The sequence below is a fragment of the Belonocnema kinseyi genome, chromosome 8 (assembly GCF_010883055.1).
Source record: "Belonocnema kinseyi isolate 2016_QV_RU_SX_M_011 chromosome 8, B_treatae_v1, whole genome shotgun sequence".
Lineage (NCBI taxonomy): Eukaryota > Metazoa > Arthropoda > Insecta > Hymenoptera > Cynipidae > Belonocnema > Belonocnema kinseyi.
This window is the reverse complement of record NC_046664.1, coordinates 102,440,402-102,460,750: the sequence shown is the minus strand read 5'-3', so window position 1 is coordinate 102,460,750 and position 20,349 is coordinate 102,440,402.

The window sequence follows — 20,349 nt, the reverse complement described above, 5'->3', positions numbered from 1 at the left end:
TGAGATTCCAGGTTAATTACTGACTCGAAAAGCTTTGGAAAATGGTTCACAAAAAAAAATAGGCACGAAAAATCACGTTTTTTTTTGTTTAAACTGCATTTTTTGTTAATAAGAAATTTTTTTGAGGAATTTCATTGGCACCGTCGGAAAGAGGAGATCTTAAGCAATAAAAATATATGTGTCTCAATTTTTTCTAGTGTCGAATAATCTTAGTTATTGGCCGTTGAAGAGCAGTGTACCGGTAGTGGCGTTTTGGCCGTTTAAGGGTTAAGTGAGTCCCTGGGTAAACGGCGTTCATGCAGTCTTGGCAGACACAGGTAAAAACTGTATTATGATGCAGGGAAAACCCCCAGTATCGCCGTCTGGTCAGGGTGGGAAAGCGAGCTCTCCGACGTCGTCATCATGCAACCGTAGCTCGCCATCAATGGATCACTTGGTTGGTGTAGAGTCTCATGCTACAAGGAAAAAGACCGCGAGCATTTCTCAATCACATGCCTGCAAGAATAGCTCAGATTCATTCTGTTGCATTTGCAGTAAATATGAAGTGAGCAGTTTGCAAAAATCAATCGACGAGGAAGTGAAAAGTCTTTACGAAAAGTGTTTTGACCGTAAATTGCTGCACCAAGAAACAAAATGGGTTCCTCACGTCATTTGCAATTCCTGCAGACTTATGTTGTATCGTCTAAAAAATTCAAACAACGAAAAGTACCGCAAGTACTCTACACCAAACACATGGAAAAACCCATTATTGCGAAGGACTGCTACTTTTGCATGAATTCCGTCAAAGGGTTCAACGCCAAAATAAAAATAACATTTCGTACATTAATGTGTGCAGAGTCACAAGAGCAATTGAAATCAATGAAAATGCACGCCAGACTGATTTAAGCGCTTTAGAAGATGATAGAATGGAAGTTGAAAGTCAACGTCATCGAGACGGTAGTGAAACCAGTGATCGAACAGAAAATAGTTCTGATGATTCCGATGAAAATGATGAAAAAGATGACGAATATGGCGTGCATAAAATGAAATTGAAGGTTTCAATATTAGTGTCGCAAATAGAACTGAATGATTTTATTAGAGATCTTGGATTACCGAAAGACGGCGCTGAATTTGCCGCTTCATTTCTAAAAAGAAGAAATCTTCTAGAGCCAAAGACAAAAGTTTCTTCTTGAAAAAGTTAATTACACCAATCACAAATGGCAAATATGTGGTGATCTCAAAATCATAAAAATGATATTACGCCAACAATCGGGTTTCACGAGAGAGCTATGCTTTATATGCCTGTGGAATAGCAGAGATCGAGCCAATCATTACAACAAAAAACATTGGCCTTTAAGAGATTCATTCAAACCTGGTTCTTATAATATCATCATCCAAAGCCTCGTTGATCCGGAAAGATTTTACTACCACCCCTCCACATAAAGCTTGAGCTCATGAAGCAATTTGTCAAGGCGTTAGACAAAGATGGACAATGCTATAAGTATATATCCCTTAAATTCCCTTATGTTTCAGACGCTAAATTTAAAGAAGGAGTCTTTGATGGACCACAGATTCGAATATTGACAAGAGATATTAATTTCGTGAGCCACGTGACGAAAATTGAAATGGAGGTTTGGGAAAGTTTTAAAGCAGTAAACGCAAATTTCCTCGGCAACAAAAAAAGTCCAGACTGCGAGAATATTGTTGCGAAAATGATAAGAAACAACAAAATGTTAGGCTGCTTGATGAATTTAGAACTTCACTTTCTCGAGTCCCATCTGGATAAGTTTCCAGAAAATGTTTGTGATTTCAGCGAAGAACAAGGGGAACGTTTTCATCAAGACATAAAAGTGATGGAACAACGATCTCAGGGTAGATGGGACGAGGTCATGATGGCTGATTTTTGCTGGATGTTGAAAAGGGAAACGAATTTAGGTCTTAAACGTAAGCGTAATCCTTTGCATCGTTCCTTCGAAGAAAAAAGGACACGTTATAGCAGGCAGAAAATAGACTGAAGTAGGCCTATAAATCAATTTAATTACGATACAAAGCAAGATAAAATGTAAACACGAAAGATAGTATAAATATATTCCTTAAGTTTAAGAAAAGCAGAGAGAAAAATATTTTGAATAAAACTCTTATTCATTTGCATGTTTAAGTTATAGTTCTACATTTTAATTGATACAAACATTGTCAGGTTAATTAAAATGGGGTCAATTCTACTTGTAGTTCTAAGTTCCTTCAAATGAGTAATGTGCGTCTAAATTTTTAACCACCTGTAGTACAATGAAATGAATTTTATTGTGTTACAACGGGAACACTTAAGTTGTGTTGCATTAAGCAAAATTTCGTTAGGTTCTGTTAAGTTAGATTCATTTGTAGATTAAGATTGAGCTAACCTATTAAATATAGCATGCATTTAAGACTGAGAACCGTCCGCTTACATAGCTACACGTGTGGTTGAATTTCATTCAGATAGGTTAGGTTAGGTCAGGTTTTGTTAGGTTAGGATAGGTTAAACCTCTATGTAGGTTAAGCCGAAGGTGAATGAAACGGTACCGCAAATACAACGAGACAACACAATGAGTTTTATTGTGTTACATGAAGTCAAGTTAGGTTATGTTAGGTCAGGTTTTTGAGGTTAGGGTAGGGTTGACCTCTTTGCAGGTTAAGCCTAATCTGAATGAAACGGTACCGCAAACACAATGGGACAACACAATCAGTTTAATTGTGTTTCGTGAGGTTAGGTTAGGTTAGGCTAGGTTAGATTTATTTCTAGGTTAGGCTCGAGTTGACCCATTCGATGTAGCACACATTTGCTACTGGGAAAATATGCTTCCAAAGCTTTACGTGTAGTTCAATAATTTTTTGTTAATTCAGGTTAGGTGAGGTCAGGATCTGTTGGGTAAATTTATGTTAAATAAGTTGATATCAGGCAAGGGTTGATCCTTCACAGTTTCTGACATGTTTTTGAAGTGAAAATTTGCATCACTGGCATTATTTTGAAATTTATTGGCCTCAGTGCATGATTTTTCGTCATCTTTTGAGGTTATGGCTCAACCATGACGTGATGGTTGATTTTTGATACAGAATGTGAATTCAGCGCCCCAAAATCCATAGGAATACGTGTGTCTTGTTACCAGATCCGCACACTTTTTTTTGTGTGGCTGTGTAATTGATGTGGTATTTGTATTTTCTTTGCCTTTCTTATGAACATAAACAGTTTTATTAAATTCAGAAAATTAATTATTTATTAATTTGTTTATTAAAAAGCGTAACTGAAGATCTAAAAGAACTATGTCGGATGTAAGTTTTGCCATTAAATCTGATTCTGGTAAATGTTTTGTAAAATTGGTTAAGAACGCAATAATTTGTTTAAGCAAATTGTTTGAACAAACTAACTTTGCAAAAGTAATCGCAGATTTGAAATAAGTATTATTGAAAATAGATTTTGGAAACAAACATTAAAACGATATTACGATATTAAAACGAACATTACACACAAATTAAAAAATCTATATTCCATCCGCCATTTTAAATCCACCGTTTTGAAATTTCGTATTTTAGTAGTTTATTTATTATCATCAAAACCAGAAATATCAAATTGAATAATAATATCGGGCTTCTCATTGTTTTTTTTTTCACCTTAAAAATGGTATACCTGGAGAGCATGTGAAAAAACCACGTTTTTTGAGATATTTTGGTCCGCCATTTTGCAACAACAAAAATAATTATGAAAAAATTTGAGATGAAAGTACACATGTTAAAGATAATCTGTGTCAAATTTGGTGACGGTGACGGTCTAGTGAATTACACTTCTTTTATACTTGATATAAGAATACTTTTGTTTATTGGCCGAAAGATACAGAATGACCTGTCCGTAGACAGGGCGCAAGGACTACTGAGGCCCCGAGGGCCTTGTGTAGGCGTCGTAGGCGAACTACCCTTAGCTAGAATCAACGAGAGGGGAGAGTGGTAAAGTAGAAGTATTACACCCCCCTCGTTAGACTCGTTTTGCTCCGGAAAAACGAAATTTAACAACTTTAGGTGCTACTAACGGCTCACTGTTTTCAATTTAATGTGCAGGAGGAGCCTGTGGAACGTAGGTAACAATAGTTGGCGTTGGGGCTGTGTTATTATTAATGTTATTAGTTGTACAAAATAAGTTGAAACAGATTTTCGGCAGACATTTTCGTGCTAGATCGCAGAGTCCGCATTTGTACATGGAGAATAAGGTTATTAATACTAACGCAACATAACCTAAGTATGTAAGAGTTTCTGTGGTGGTTTCAGTCCATGTTCGTGTTCGATGTTCATTTTTGACTCTGTTTAAAACATTATCGATATCATCTAATGTTCTACCTGCTTCCAGCAATTGCTCATTATCAATCTGGTTTTGGATTGGTTGCAGTTTATCGTTGAGTAAATCTAGATCATCACTGGTATAAGGTACAAAAATATTTTTGTGTAATATATGTGTTTTCTCAGTTCCCTACTTTGTTTTAACTTAACTATGGCACCTTCGGTGGTTAAAATACAATTGCTTCCTGACGATAGAAGTGATACCTCGGTAATTTTAATATCTTTAATTATTCCTTCGCAGTTGGTTGTTAAGTCTATAGATTTTTCAGGAACTATAATATATCCTTGACTTTCTGCTAAACTAATAAAAACTAAATAATCGATTTTGAGAACGGATATCTCACATGTTGATAAGTCTAGTGTTTTAATACTACTACGGATAATTTGGCTTTCACAATTTTGTGTATCAGCTAACAAATAAGTTGGATGAGAACGTTGACAGATTTTGATTTTTTCGAGTAACCTGCACTTGAATATATTTTTTTCATTCGTAGGAACATACATGGTTTTCGGATTGTTTTGAAAAAAAAACTGTTCCTTCGGAACAGGTATAAGACATTGATTGCCATGCTGCTTCGGTATCGGAATTAAATGTTGGATTTTATATTCATCAATTTCAAATATTGGTATGTTAAGTGAATAAAATAATTTCCTATTATTCAAACAAATGCTTATTTCAGATATGTCAATAATATGTTGGTAATTCACTTCTTTGAGTGGCAAAGCATACTTTATGTTAAATTTACCCTCAAAGTTTTTTAAGGATTCAATGAGCATTGTTGGTGTTAAAATTTGCGGATGTACTATACCATGTTTACCCTCGTTAATTGAATTTATCAACAGTGAACATCTTCGTTCAACTCATCTATAAGCAAAGTCATGACTATAATTTGATTTGAAATAAATACATTTTTGGTATTATCATTTATTCGGGTGCTCATTTGGTTGAGTCGCTCGGAGGTTTTTGGGTTATGTACAAAAAGTGATTCGCCATCGTGAGAGCCAGAATTTAATATCATTCTAATTACCTGCGTTTGGTTTTGGAGACTGGAAGCTAACTGTTTGTTTTCTAAGTAAAGTTTGTCTAATTCACGATCAACATATATCAAATCAGATTCTGTCAAAGTTTCGAATAGTGTCTTAGATATACTACCTATCGCATTAATTAAACCTCTTTTTCTATTGTGTGTTCTCCCTAACAGCTTATATAAAAGGCTGCGCTGAATACCAAGTCGTTTCATCCTGCCGTTGATGAGGCTCAACTCGAATTGCTCAGTGCAATTTAAACACAGGTTAATTGTTGATTCGTAGTGCCCCACCAGGTTATTAAACCTAGTATTAACGTTATCTACGTCGAACGATACATATAAGTGCCAAGTTTCGTGATATAATCTAGCGTCGCCTAAATCTTCCGCAAAAATAGTGACATTATGGAGTGGAGTCACTACGAGGCAGGAAGTGAAGAAGATGAGTGAAAGGATGACCCAGGCAGTCCGAATTCTGAAAACATAGGATTAGTGATAGTATGGTTTCAGACGATTTGCGTGGATTGTGAGGTATCTATTTTCAAAAAGAATTTCGTAATTAGTTTGGCTGGTACGCCGTATTACTGTAGCTAGACCTAACCATTCTGAATCTAACTTGTTTCTTTTTGTTTCGTTATGGACAAGTACAAGATCATCGGCACCGAAAATAGGGTTTAAAATGACAATATTTGAGTCCTGTAATTTCTTTAATCTCTCTTGTGTCCTCTGGATGGATTCTTTTCCTTTTGCTAAATAGGCTTCATGTCGCTTCCTCCACATATCCAAGAGTTCTTGGTGGTTTAAAGAACTGGTGGTGGCAAGAATTGAAGGCAAATTTGCTATTCTTCCAAAGGTCATTTCGAAAGGTGTTAGCCCAGTACTTTCATGAACTGCTACATTATAAGCCAAACAAGTAAGGTTGAGGTTCCAGTCCCATTCCGTTTTATTATCGGCGATAAAAGTTTTTAACAAATCCTTCACCGTCGCGTGGGTTCTCTCTAATGCTCCATTCGCCTGATGGTGAAAGGTTTTAGTTTTTATGTGCCTAATTCTAAATATATTTTCGAATTTTTGGACTAATTCTGATACAAAGTTTGCTCCTTGATCAAACAGAATTTGTTTCGGAGAAGAAAATATGTATATATAATGATCCATCAGTTGTGTTATAATTGACTCCCTGCTGGTTTCTTTGAGCGGTATTAGAACCAGATACTTTGTTAAAACATCTTGGATAGAGAGTATGTACTCGTTTCCAGTATGTGTTATGGGCCATGGTCCAAAAATGTCCATTGCGATTTTATCGTTAGGTGCCACCGGCACGTCGGGTATCGCTGTTTTGATTTTTGGCCTGATACGTGTTAACTTCTCTCTCTGATAGATGTCACATTTCTTAATGAAATCGATGACTTCATTCTCCATATTATCCCAAGAGATAATTTCTCTAAGTCGCTTTATGGTTTTTTTTTCTCCAAAGTGACCTGATCCGATATTTCCATGTGCTTCAGACAAAAGGTTTCGTTTGTCTTCTTCCGTTAATTTTTTGTTTGGTCGATCACATACAAAGAATGCATGTTCCGGGAATTTTTTATGAAGAAGAAAGTTAAGCATGTCCTGCAACCGCACTTTTTCAGTGTTTCTTATTAAAGGGTCTTCCATATGGAACTTGAAGATTTTCCAGTTCTTGCGACTAGTGAAGTCCTTGATCTTCTTATACAGTAGTTTAATCCAGTCTTCTTCTTGATAATCGGGGAGTTGGATTCGTAAAAGGGAAAACAGATTTTGTTTACTCACTTTTATCCAGTTTTTGCCGCTAGCGACAGATTTTGTCTTAACTTTGCTAGGGAGTCGATTTCTTTTCCATGCCCGATATTCGTCAGCTACTTCTTTTTCGTCCTTAGGTTTCATGAATCTAAGCTTCATGGGCCCGATTTCAACATTTTCGCTGTCCGTTTCAGAAGGTTCGTGTTCTCTGTCGATGTCCGGTAATTCTATTGTATGTCTTTCTTCAACGTCTCCTTCACGTATTGGATACATACGCGATAATGCATTGGCGGCTGTATTTTCTTTTCCTTTTATATACTCGACTACATACTGGTATCCCTCAAGGCGAAGTCTCCATCTGAGTAGCTTAGACGCTGGATCTTTAATATTAAAGAGCCATTTCAGGGCCTGATGATCTGTTTGGATTATGAACTTTCTTCCTAACATGTATTGCCTCAAACGCTTGACTGCCCAGACTATAGCAAGCAGTTCCTTTTCTGTTGTGTCGTAATTCAATTCGGGTTTATTGAGTGTCCTAGAAATATAACAGCAGGGATGACCATCTTGAGAAAGGATGGCTCCGAGACCTACATTTGAAGCATCTGTTGTTAAAACAAATTGTTTTTTGTATCAGGGTATCTTAATACTGGCGATGAGCATAAGCAGTTCTTTAGATCTTCGAAGGCTGTCTCGCAACCTGATGTCCAATAAAAAAGATTATTTTCCTTTGTAAGGTCAATTAGTGGCTTAGCCCTAGTGGAAAAGTTCTGGATAAATTTTCGATAATACCCGGCAAGTCCCAGGAACGATTTCACCTGTTTTGAATTTGTTGGTGTTTTGAAGTCCCTTACCGCTTGAATTTTATTGGGGTTTGGTTTTACCCCTTCTGTGGTGATAACGTGACCTAAATATTCTAACTCTGGTCTGAGATACTCACATTTATCAGGCTGCAACTTCAATCCTGTTTGTCGCAATCTTTCGAAGAGTATGACGATGTTCTCATTGTGCTCTTTGAGGCTTGTGCCGAATACTACGATGTCGTCAAGATAAACAAGGCCAATATTTCCTACTAAACCTCTGAGAGCTGTGTCCATCATCTTCTGGGAGGTAGCCGGCGAATTCCTTAGACCGAACGGCATTCTCTCGAATTCGAAATGACCTTCTTGTGTACTAAAGCCTGTATATTTCTTTGATTCTGGATCCATAGGTATTTGCTGGAATCCGGAGCTTAAATCAAATGCTGAAAAAAACTTCGCATTTTCTAAGTGGTCGAGTATATCACCGATTATTAGTAGCGGGTATGCATCTAGATCAGTTCGTTCGTTTAGTTTTCTGAAATCAATGACAATGTGCCATTTCTTCTTCCCAGAAGCATCGGCTTTCTCCGCAACTACCCATAATGGTGAGTTGAATGGTGATTTTGACATAGAGATTACTCGTTTGTTAAGAATCTCTTTTACTTGACGACTGATTTCAGCTTTATGACACTCTGGCTGGCGATAAGAAGGAATGTTAATGGGTCTCTCCTCTTTTAAGATAATTTCGTGCTTTGCTAGATTTTTGCATGGGAGAGGATCACCTTCTAAGGTGAAAATATCATGATAACTTTGGATAATTTTGTTTATTCCTTCTTAGTTATTTTTTTCAATATGCGAGAGTCTTGTGTTTACTCGAAGGAGTTCTAATCTCTTGGCTCATTCCTTTGTTGTAATAAAATGTATTCTATCTTCGCGTTCGGGCTGAACACTTATGTACTTGGGTTGAATCTCCGTGGTTGAAAGCATCATCATTTTGGCCTGTATGATTAGAAATTGAAATTCGTAATTCATGGTTTTGGATTCTATAAATTGAGTCCGGAATATGCAGATGATTTGTAATTAGCATGTGCCCCTGTTTCTTTTCTACTTGAAAGTTAATTACTTTAATCGAGTTTTCTGGTTCAAATATCCCATCGTCGTGTAATTCGTATTTAACGTTGTCTAATTCTAAATGAGTAGTTGAAAGGCTAAATTTATAACTGTACATGAATGGAACTCCGATAATTCCATCTTCTGGTAGTGGGAAATCATTTGGTACAATAACAAACACATGATCTTTTCCCTGGAATTTAAATTTTGTTATTTCGTTTGTCCGGTGTTTGTCGTTTCCCATAGAGAACACTTTGATAAATTTTTCACGCGGATGATTTAATTGAACAAGCTCATCCTTGATTAGGTTGAGTAAGGATCCACTGTCCACTAAATGTCTTCCTGTTCTGTTTGTTCCATGTAGGTTCGCTCTAATTGAGAATAGTCTTCCTGATATTGCGGAGACTCTATCTCTGTTGATAGTTGATCTTCGTGATGGCCTAGAATATTTTCTGGATGTTCTTCTGCCACCTGTAAATTGTGGACACGATTCGGCGGGCGGGAGTTCGAGTGTCCTATCGGAAAATTTCGGTCTCTACTGTAGCATTGGGATTCGTTATGTCCCGGTCTTTTGCAGATTTTACAAAACATCTGAAGTCTTTGTTGCAAAGGCAGGGAATGATTTAAAAGGTTGTTAATACTTGGGTACTTTGAGGCGGATGATGCATGTTGGAATTCTGTCCTAGATTGAGCAAAGGCCGGTTTTGTCAGGGGTTTGTTACCGGGTGGTCTAACATTTGAGTATCTATTGTGATGCTTTTCCCTATACCAAACCTCAGACTCTAAGGCTTCCTGCTGTGCTTTGTTCAAAGTACTTGGTCGGAGAGGACGAACTTGTGCGCCGATTTCATCCTTCAAATTCATGATATATTTTTTAATTGCCGATTTTTCCTCTATTTGAATTGCAAGTCGGGGATGTAGAGCTACTTCTAGACTCTCGGCCTTGAAAATTATATATTCGCACGCTTTCCTGGGGATGCTGGGTTACTACTGGTACGTTTTGCCCGTAATTTTCAGCCTGATCCATTCTATTATTTCCTAGTCGAGGAAGAGACGCATTTTCTACTTTTTGAATATCGATACTTTGGCAAGGGGGATCTTTTAGTTGCTTATTTCCTTGCGGAGGAATAGACGAATTTTCAGGTTCTGGTAAAACACGATTTTCACATAGGTATATTTTTCTCCTTTTCCCGAACTCTCATCTTCCGTTAAGAGCATATTTCCCTGCTTCGCGAGATATTCAATTTTTCTTGCCCGCTGAGAATTTTCAGCGTTTAAAATTCGTAGCGCATCTTCTATCTTTTTTTGAAAGGTTTCCATACCACTCAATTTTTCTATAATAAATTTTATGGGGTTATCCATCATTGTGGATGCTTCCTGCGAATCGCACGATAAATCTTCTTTAGACATTTCTCGAGCCGTGAGGAAAGGATTAGCATCGCGATTTAGGTTACCTAAAGATTCTTCACTTGTTTCCGATTCTACCGTCAGGTATTCTATTAAATTTTGTCTATACGCTGTGAACGCCAGTGTGAGGTAGTATTTTTATCGCATAATTTTGATAGTTCGGATCGCGACGCGATTTGCACAATGCTTATTAATTTTATAAACTAAACGTAGGCGTTTGTTTTTTTTTTTTTTTTGAAGAAAGAAGCCGCGTATTACTTCTTACTATTTTTGAATTATTACAATTTTTACTAAACTTACGCAACAGGAGTTTGAGTGTCGCTGACGCAGTTGAGAATCGATGGTAGTCTAATGATGTTAGCAGGTTCAGGCGGGATTCTGCAGCTCCGTAGGCAGAAAGCTGGCTGGAAAATCGGGAAATTCTTAGCCTCCCGTGGTGTCCCCTTTGAAGAGTGACGTCGCGCCTTTCTTAAGAGTCACTAGTAGCTTCACTTGATTTGCACTATTAGCGTGATCTCTTTTGGCTAAAGATTAATTACACTTCTTTTATACTTGATATAAGAATACTTTTGTTTATTGACCGAAAGATACAGAATGACCTGTCCGTAGACATGGCGCAAGGACTACTGAGGCCCCGAGGGCCTTGTGTAGGCGTCGTAGGCGAACTACCCTTAGCTAGAATCAACGAGAGTGGAGAGTGGTAAAGTAGAAGTATTACATAATTCAATTAGTGAAAAAATTTTACTAAATCAATTAGTTAAATTTCACTAAGCAAATAGTGGTTTTGAGAGGTAAAGTATCTACTATAAAATAGTGGAAAATCACTAATTAAGTAGTCAAAATCACAATTACATAGTGAAATAAAATATTTTCTGGAGTCAACCAATAACCCTAACAGTAAACTATATTACAAGACAAGTTATAGAAGTAAACTATAATGTAAATTTAAAAATTAAATTAATTTATGTTGATACTGTACTTACTAAAGTAAAATCTCAATTCAGCTTTCCATGTATTTCTATAAAAATGAATGGAAAGCTGAATTTCATTACCTTAAAACGAATACAGCGCTCATGTTCTGTAGCAAATGTTTTCGTCTCGATATACATCTCGCCACATAATGAGGACACTATTCGCTGGGAAAGTATACAAAAGTATAATAAACTGGAAAATATTACTAACCGGTGTTTTAAAATTTGTTTACGCTCGTAGAAAGAAAAATGATGCAAGCTGACAAATGTAAACGGAGAAAACGATGCAAACGAGACGTGACCGCGGATTGGCGCGAGTCCACCATTAGCCGCAATCACGTGATGACGTCTTTGATCTCGACTTTACTAATTAAATAGGGACGTAAACTACTAAATAATAGTGAAATAAAATCCACAAATAGGAAATGGCGAAATTGTCACTATTTTTACAGTTGAAGACCACTAATTCAATAGTGAAAAGCCAAAAGATCACTATTTCAGCAGTGAATCATTCAAGCACTAATTTAGTTAGTGAAATTTTCACGATTTCAAATTTAGAGAGTATGTTTCCGCTCGCTTCACGTTAAATTTTCGTCTTGCGACGTTTTGTATCATGTCAATTTTCAATCAATGATTTTTAATAGCCTTCTATAGCCTTTCCGAGAATTGACGCCGCACTGCAAGTAGGAATATCAGGAGCAGAGCGGGGGTCGAGGTGTCTACGGCTCTCACTCATGTGAGCACTCAAGCGTGAACAAACAGAAGCGGGATCCTAATTTGAGAATGCTGTAATTATTATTGATGACACTATTTACTTTTTAAGATTATTGATTGAGATCATCTTTAACATTTCTTTCATTTCAATATAAATTATAGTTTGGAATGCTTATTATTGAAACTCTTTAAAGGATCTCGCACAAAATTTATTGGAAAATGGCTTTCAGTGGATTTACCTGAAATCAATATTCCGCGACCCCCTTGACGGCGTGAGATGTACAGCCGCGGAACGGAAGACTTAAGATGCATGCTTTTGTTCATGTGCATAACCTTTCTTGTCACGATATCAAAGATCTGAGCTCGTTCTTCGTCCATGGAACTACTCCAAATGAATAGAGTAGTACCGGGACGGCAAGCATGTCCGTTGCAGATACTTTTTTCCTCGCCGACAGTTCGGAAGACTAAATCTGTCGGATGAGACGTTTGTATCTGCTTCGGAGAATATCCTTTATAGATTTCACATCCTGAATGCGGCTCTTTGGCACGCCCAGGTATGCATAAGTCTCTCCAGCGCAAAGGTGTCGTATGGCGCTTTTATCAACGAGCTTAGGATCTTCAGGGATGCCATTAAGTTTTCCTCGCTTCAAATAAACCTTGGCGCATTTGTCTAGCCCAAATTCAATTCCAATTTCCTTAGTATATCGTTCGACAATCCCCAGAGCTAGATGCAGTTGCTCTCTGTTTTTAGCATAGATCTTAAGATCGTCCATGTAAAATACATGAGTGACCTTGTACTTTTGATCTGCAGGTTTGCCGCACAAGTACCTGTCGGAATGGCGAAGTGCTAGAGATAGTGGCAATAATGTAAGGCAAAAGAGGAGTGGGCTCATGGTGTCGCCCTGAAAGACACCTCTCTGAAAGGTGACCTTGTTAGTTGCCACACGATTTTTTCCAGATGAGATAGTAAATCTGGTTTCCCAAAGCGGCATCAATCTCTCTATGCACTCAACTATTTGCGGATGAACCTTTAAGATTTCCAAAAGACAGATGATAAGTCTATGGGATCCATGGGATGTCGAATCGAAAGCTTTCCTATAATCAATCCAGGCCATCGATAGGTCAGGTTGGTAGAATGCTGCATCTTTGCAGACACATCTATCGATGAGCAGCTTCTCCCGACATCCGACTACGCCTTTCTTTGAGCCTCGTTGTTCATACATTTCTTGCCCGAATAATCCTATCATTTAGGATAGATGTGAATATCTTATAAAGGGTGTTCAGACAAGTTATTGGCCTGTAATTCATCGGGTCAGTTAAGTTGCCTATTTTCGGCAGAAGTATTGTGCGCCCTTCCACCAACCACTCTGGAATCGGCTCTTCCGACTTCAAATATGAGATGAAAATACGGGCCAAATGCTGATGGGTTGAAGAAAACGTCTTCCACCAGAAGGTTTTGATACAATCTGGTCCCGGTGCGGAATAGTTGTTCATCCCTCTTAATACTATTTCCACCTCCTCGGTAGTGATGGGTGGGCATTCTTTATCAGGTGTTATGAGGGCAACACATAACTGCTTGAAGCTATTTATATTTTCTGAGTCTTCGTCCAGTCTATGCTGAACTTCGTAGACTTCTCTCCAAAATACTTCGACCTCCTCTGGTTTGGGTGGGTGTTCGACAGTAACTGGAGGGTCTTGAAAGAGTCGAGATGGGTCAGAGAGAAACTGTTGATTTTCTCTTACCCACCTCTCCCTTCGCTCTAGACTTCTCTTAGCGTCAGATAGTATCCGTATTCCCTCAACAATATGCTGTCTGATGGTCAGCAGCTTTGACTTGTTAAGAGTGTGATAACGGGTCCGGAGTTCGTGCGCGAACTTTCGAACCTTGGCGGTAAAATTCCGGCCAGATGTGATGTAGTCAATCACACACTGAATTCGGGACGCGTACTGTCTTGCCCAGCCTATCTTTATGGCATGTTGATGCATTCGTCTTTTGGTCTCATGATCAGCCGTTGGTTTTGTTTTACGGTTCGCATCGGACAAAGCTCTCGCTGCATTATACACACAATAATTGATAAGCCAGAGGTCGGATTCTCCGGAAAAATGTCCACGAAGCTCGTCATCCATTTCAGCCAGATCTTTAGGCTTGAGAGAAACCTTGGTGTTGATGTTTCTCCGGATCGTAAAGCATCGCTCTTCATCTATTGGATGTCTGCTCGCGGTTGGTCCTAGTGTCGCCTCTCTTTGTCTGTTGCCAGCTTGTTCTAGCTGTGGTAGAGTAGGCGTTTCGCTTACTTAGCCCCTTTTACGGAGTAGTTCGGCATGGTTTCGCTGACGTTGCTGCGAAAAGTGCGATAGCTCCGGGTGTTTCTCGCACCACAGAGCATGCAGCCGTGCCATGTAACCCCGATCACGGGCCACACTCGCATCGTAGCAGTCTAGCAAGTCGTGATTAAGTTGCTCCGTCCATCCAAAGTTCACGAGATCCCGCCGATCCATCGCATTGAATCCATTTTCATTGGCTCCCGCAGCTCTAGATTGGTCGGCATTGCTGGCCCACCCATTGTCGGGAGCCCTGCGCGTTCTGTTGTTTTGAACCGCACTTACTACAACTATGTTTGGTGTTGTCATTGTTGTTCCCACAAGAAGTTAGGGAAAGGGGTTCGTCCATCCTTGTAGAGCCCCGCATGCAAGGATAAGGCTGCGTACTCTGAGAGGTCGCCCGGTATCCCAGAGTCACCATTCTAGACACCTCACCCAGGTGTCATTCAGCTTTCGGTACGGTTTTCACACCTCCGCATGGGGGTTAATTCCTTCGGGACCACCCCTGGACAATTGTCCGCGATTGCCTATTTATTTTTGTAACCATATTCAGCAGAAACCCTTGGTACAGGGACCCTCTATCCGCAACCCGAGGACGCTTTCGGTGGCTTTGTCATAGGTTCTTCGGTTTGATTCTAGAGGAATCAAAACCGAACCGAATGGCTGTCCGGCGGGGAATCGAACCCCGGTCTCCCGCGTGACAGGCGGGGATACTTACCACTATATATATATATATATATATATATACAGGGTGATTTTTTTCACTTGAAACTCTTGATTCATAACATTTTTTCATAGAGTGCCTATTTTTCGAGATATTTGAAAGTTTCAAGTTAAAAAAATTACTCTGTATATACATAATTTAACCCAAAAAGGTTTAATAACCACACCGGGGTCCTAATGGGAGCAACTGCACACTATGAATATTACATTGGCTCCCAGTGATATTGCACCTAAGGTTACGTCTTACGACTGTGAGATGGGTGGCCAGAGGGTAAAACGAAATAAAAACTAAATACCTCGGCAGGTTTTTTGGCAGGTGGGCCGGAGCTGAGAATTTGGTCAGGAATATAATTCGTGTCGCGTAGTCCCGGAGAACGATTCAGGCCTCGAGCATGCATTGGAGACTGCTGTCCGAAAATCGTAATTCCAGAGAAGTTGGCACTTCGCGTTTTGGACAATTGACTTGATCTCCCTCTGAGCGTTGGTGGGAACAGCGTCGCGGCCGACAAAATAAGATCGACTGAATGGTGAATGATACACCTGGATAGTATAGGTTCTAGGTACACAGTGTGTGTACGACACGCTTTGCACCTATCGCTGGGAACTTCTTGATAAAAAGTACAGTTACGGTATACTTAGGTAGAAATGACGCAATTTTGGCAGGCGAAAATAAAACTGCCTTTACCCCAATTAAGTTCTAATAATATGAAGCAAAAGTTAATTACTTCGATACTTTTTCTTCCTTCGTGCATTTTCTTGTTCAGTAGAATTCCAGTAGAATCTTGTTAGTAGAATTTTTCACTCTCTGATCTCTTTACTTGGGCTTTTAGAAATAAGGCGTCTAGATGGAGTGATGGACCTTCTTCACTTCTGATGTTAAGATTCAAGCCACGTGTTCTGTCGCTTTCTCTGCGGCTTTGTAAAGGAATGCTCCTTTGCCAATCCTCTCGTGTTTCCTGACCATTTTTATACAAAATTTTTGTTCATTTGCTACAATGTAAGCTGTACCTAGAATAATTTGACCATAAAGGCATTGGAGATTTAAAAGACTACGCCCGCTTTGACGGCGTGCATTGTATAATCGTGGTAAGGACTAATTGATGTGTAAGCTCTTTTGTATATGCATGATCTTCCGCGTTGTGGTATCGGGGACCATAAGCTCTAACTTCGTTCATGTAACTGCCCCACACCACTAGAGCAGAATAGGGATGGCAAGATGTTAGTCGCAGATACCTTGTTCAAAGCAGATAGCTTGAAAGACTAAATCTATCGAAGAAGACGCTTGAATCTACTTCGAAGAGACTCCTTTACGGATATTACGTCCTGAATGCGGTTATCAGCTACGCCTCGGTATGTACAGGTCTTTCCAGTACCAATGTGTGTAATAACACTCATATCCAGAAGCTCAGAGTTCCCGGAAACTCTTTTTCGCTTCAGATGAAGCTTGGCACCCTTCTATAATCCAAATTCCATACCAATCTCTCTTGTGTACCTCTCGATGACACATAAAGCACTCTGAAGTTGTCTTGCACTAGAAGCACAGATCTTCAGTTCATCCATATCAATTATATGAGTGACATTGTGCTCGCAATGGTTTGTTCCGCCGCAAGAGGAACCCAAGAGAAATGCATGACGCTGTTCTTTGTCACATGATAATTTCCAGGTACGATAGTGGATCTATTTTTTCAACGGGGCATCAATCTCTCTGTGTATATCACTCTATGTGGATAATCCTTCAAGCTTTCTAACAGACACATAATAAGTTTATTGGAGATTGAATCAAAATCTTTCCAGTAGTTAATCTAGGCCAACGACAGGCAGCGCTGGTGGCCTGTTGCGTCTTTGCAGACACATTTGTCAATTAGCGGGATCTCTCAGCAGCTTGGTACATTTTTTTAAGCTACATTGTCTGTAATATCTTTACACAGGCGCTCAATTCTCCAAACAATCCTGCCGTTCAGCATAGCTGTACATGTTTTTATATTGCGTGTTAAGACAATTTATTGGCCTGTAGTTCCCTGTGTTGGATGAAGTAGTTCTTCTCCAGTAGGAGTACAGTGTGTCTTCACAATAGCCACTGCAGAATGGGCGTCTCCGATTTTAAATATGAGGCGAAGTCGCGGGCCAAATGTTGGTGTTTAGAAGTAAGTTTCTTCCACTAGAAGTTCTTCATATCATCTAGTCCAGCAGCGGAGAAGTTCATCGTGCCGCTGAGTGCTTTCTTTACATCTTCAACAGTGATTAACGGATATCCTTTCTCAGATGTTATGTTAGATGTTGTGATGTTATGTCATCCTTCAGTTTCAGTTACGCGTGCAGGCTTTTGTAAACCTCCCTCCAAAAAGTATCTACCTCGACGGACTTGAGTGGGTTTTTGACAGAAGCAAGGATTTCACTGAAGAGGCGTAATAAGTCAGAAAGAAACTGTTGATTCTCCCCGATTCAACCCTCCCTCTTCTGTATTCTCATCTTGTTATAGATAACACCCGTATCTTGTCAACAATATGCTGCTTGATTTTTAGCAGATCTACCTCTGAGTGTATCCTTTCGAAATAAGGCATTTATTTTATTTAGCTCTGGGGGCTTTGGAGGAACCTAGATGTTTAATTTACTCCTTGCCTTGAAATCATTATAATCAAAGACTCTTGCGAAACGTGCTAAAGCTCTAGGTATTTCTGGCGTTACAGAGTGTGCATACGTGTTTGAAGCCCTTCAAAATAGGAATAGTGCTTGCATCGTTGCAGTCGAGCAAGATATCCTTGATTTCGTTGGTTCTTCCCGTAGTCGTCTTTTCATCAAAATAATTTTCAGCACCGTGAACTCTAGGGTGACCGGCACTGTTTGCCGACCAATTGTCGAGTGCTCTGCGTGTTCCATCCTTTTAAACCATATTTACCATTGGTTTTGGTGGTATCATTGTTGTTCTTACATTGAAAGAAATACTTTGAGGTTAATGGCAATCCGAGTTTGCTTGAGAATTTCTAACTGAATTAGAAAGAAAATTGTACTGCCTCAGCCATACGAATTGGAGATTTATAACTTACATATAAGAAAATCATCAAGCCTATTATGACAAAGCAAGTTTGTTTGACTGAAATGATAGTTGGAAAAAGTGTAGTACTAGATATATGATTAAAATATCAAAATATTGTAGTGTAGGTACAAGAATTTTATGCTACGGTATCATGGCTGTATTGGACGTGTACTTTTATCAACTATCTATTTGAAAGAACACTGCGCTTAAGAGTTGCATTGGGCATCCGGCTGTTTGCTTGATTCAGCCATGCCAATCGATGTATTCTACCGTGCATGTTATGCGAGATTGATTAGCCGCTGAGGTGCGCGTCGACTCGGCATTAGTCACCGTCTTCAGACTTGTTTTATAGCAAATGAGGTTAGTGAAGAAGCATTTGAATACCAAACTCCAAAATTTGTGATAGATTAAGATTTATTAAATATTCTATTAAACAATTTCTAAATAAATTATGTATTTAACATTTATTTGCCTTTCGTTTTTGTATCTTCAGAATAATATTTGAATTTTATGTATACAACAGGTCAGGATTTTTAGGTAATTTCGTTATTTTAAGCCTGATTTCAAAGACTTTAAAATACTTTTTATGACTATAAAAGATTTAAAGTGATTGTAAGGGATTTTGCAGCATTTCAATTAATTTGATATGGTTTAAAAAATCGGCAAAGGAATTTAAATTATTTTTAAAAAATTCAAAAAAGTTTCAGGATCTTCATGTAATTTAAAAATATTTTTAAGTATTAAAACAGATTTTCAGGAATTTCGAGGGATTTAAAAGGAGTTATTTGATTTAAATGTTTCTAAAGTATATAATTAAATTTCGAAAGCTTTCAAAATATTTTAAAATATTTAAAAGAGTTCAAGATATTTTTAATGAATTTAAGAGATTTTAAGTAATTTTGAAGAACTTTCAAGGAATTTCAGTAGAATTTAAGTGAGTTTTAAGATTTTATAGTAATTTTAAAATATAAATGACGTTCTTGAAGTTTTACAGTCTGCTAAATTTCTTGAAATCTTCGGAAATTTGTAGAAATCATTTAAAATCGATTGAATTTCTTAAAATATATATATTGATTTCTCTTAATTCATTTAAAATATCTTGAAATATTTCTGAATTTAGTTAAAATCTTGTTTAATAAAATAAAATATTTAATAACAATTTGTGCTTAGTAACATTTGGCATAAAATGAGTCACAAAAATTTGCCGACGCTTCTGCACAGCTGTAGGTTATATTTCAGATTTTTTTCTTTCTACTTGAAGCTTGGTTAGCGGCGAGGCTTTAGGCGTTAGAAATGCGAAACATATAGGGTACAAACGCGCGGCAAATAAAAATTTGCATAACATGCGATTATAAATAGTGTAGTGATTATGTAATATCAAATAATTGTGTGCTCGAACATGTGAACAAATATTAAAGAATAAAGTAATAATATAATAATACAAAAGATTAATTTTTTTCGGCGAAAAATTGGTTTTAAAACTTCTTCGATATAGATTGTATTTTAACTATAATGTTAAATTTTATAGAACTGTTTTACGTTTTTCGTATATCCTGTATTTCAATCGAGGTTACGTCACCCCGGCCTTTAAATTTTATAGAACTTTATAACACATTCCTTTGAATAGTTCAACGCAATGTAAAACAAAGACGATTTTTATTTTTTTCCGTATATCTTTGAAAAATATTTTTCAACAGAATCATAGTTTTACATTATTAATACAGTCGACGCTACTTGCCTTGCCGCTTCCCCTAACTCTTGGTCGAGCTCTTCCCCCATCACGACCGCAACGGCTCGGCTTCCGAGAATTGTTCCGCTCGCTATATAGGTTGCCTTCAATGGTTTAGGTATTTTAAGGGAATTTTGAAGTACAAAAAGTCATTATATGCTTTGTTAATGAGGCTTATAAAAGAATTTCGAAATTATAATATTTATGTCTTATGATCATTTTCTTGTCACATCAGATAACCTCAAGTATGGCAAATTTAATCAAAGGTTTATCGATAATTCGTAAATGCTAAACTATTTTTCAGTTTATTCCGCAAGAGAACGATGTGCTCACAATTATTTGGAACCAAATGTGAGATAATTACTTCCACAATATGTATTCTGAAAATCGAATTTTCACTGTTTGTAAACACTGA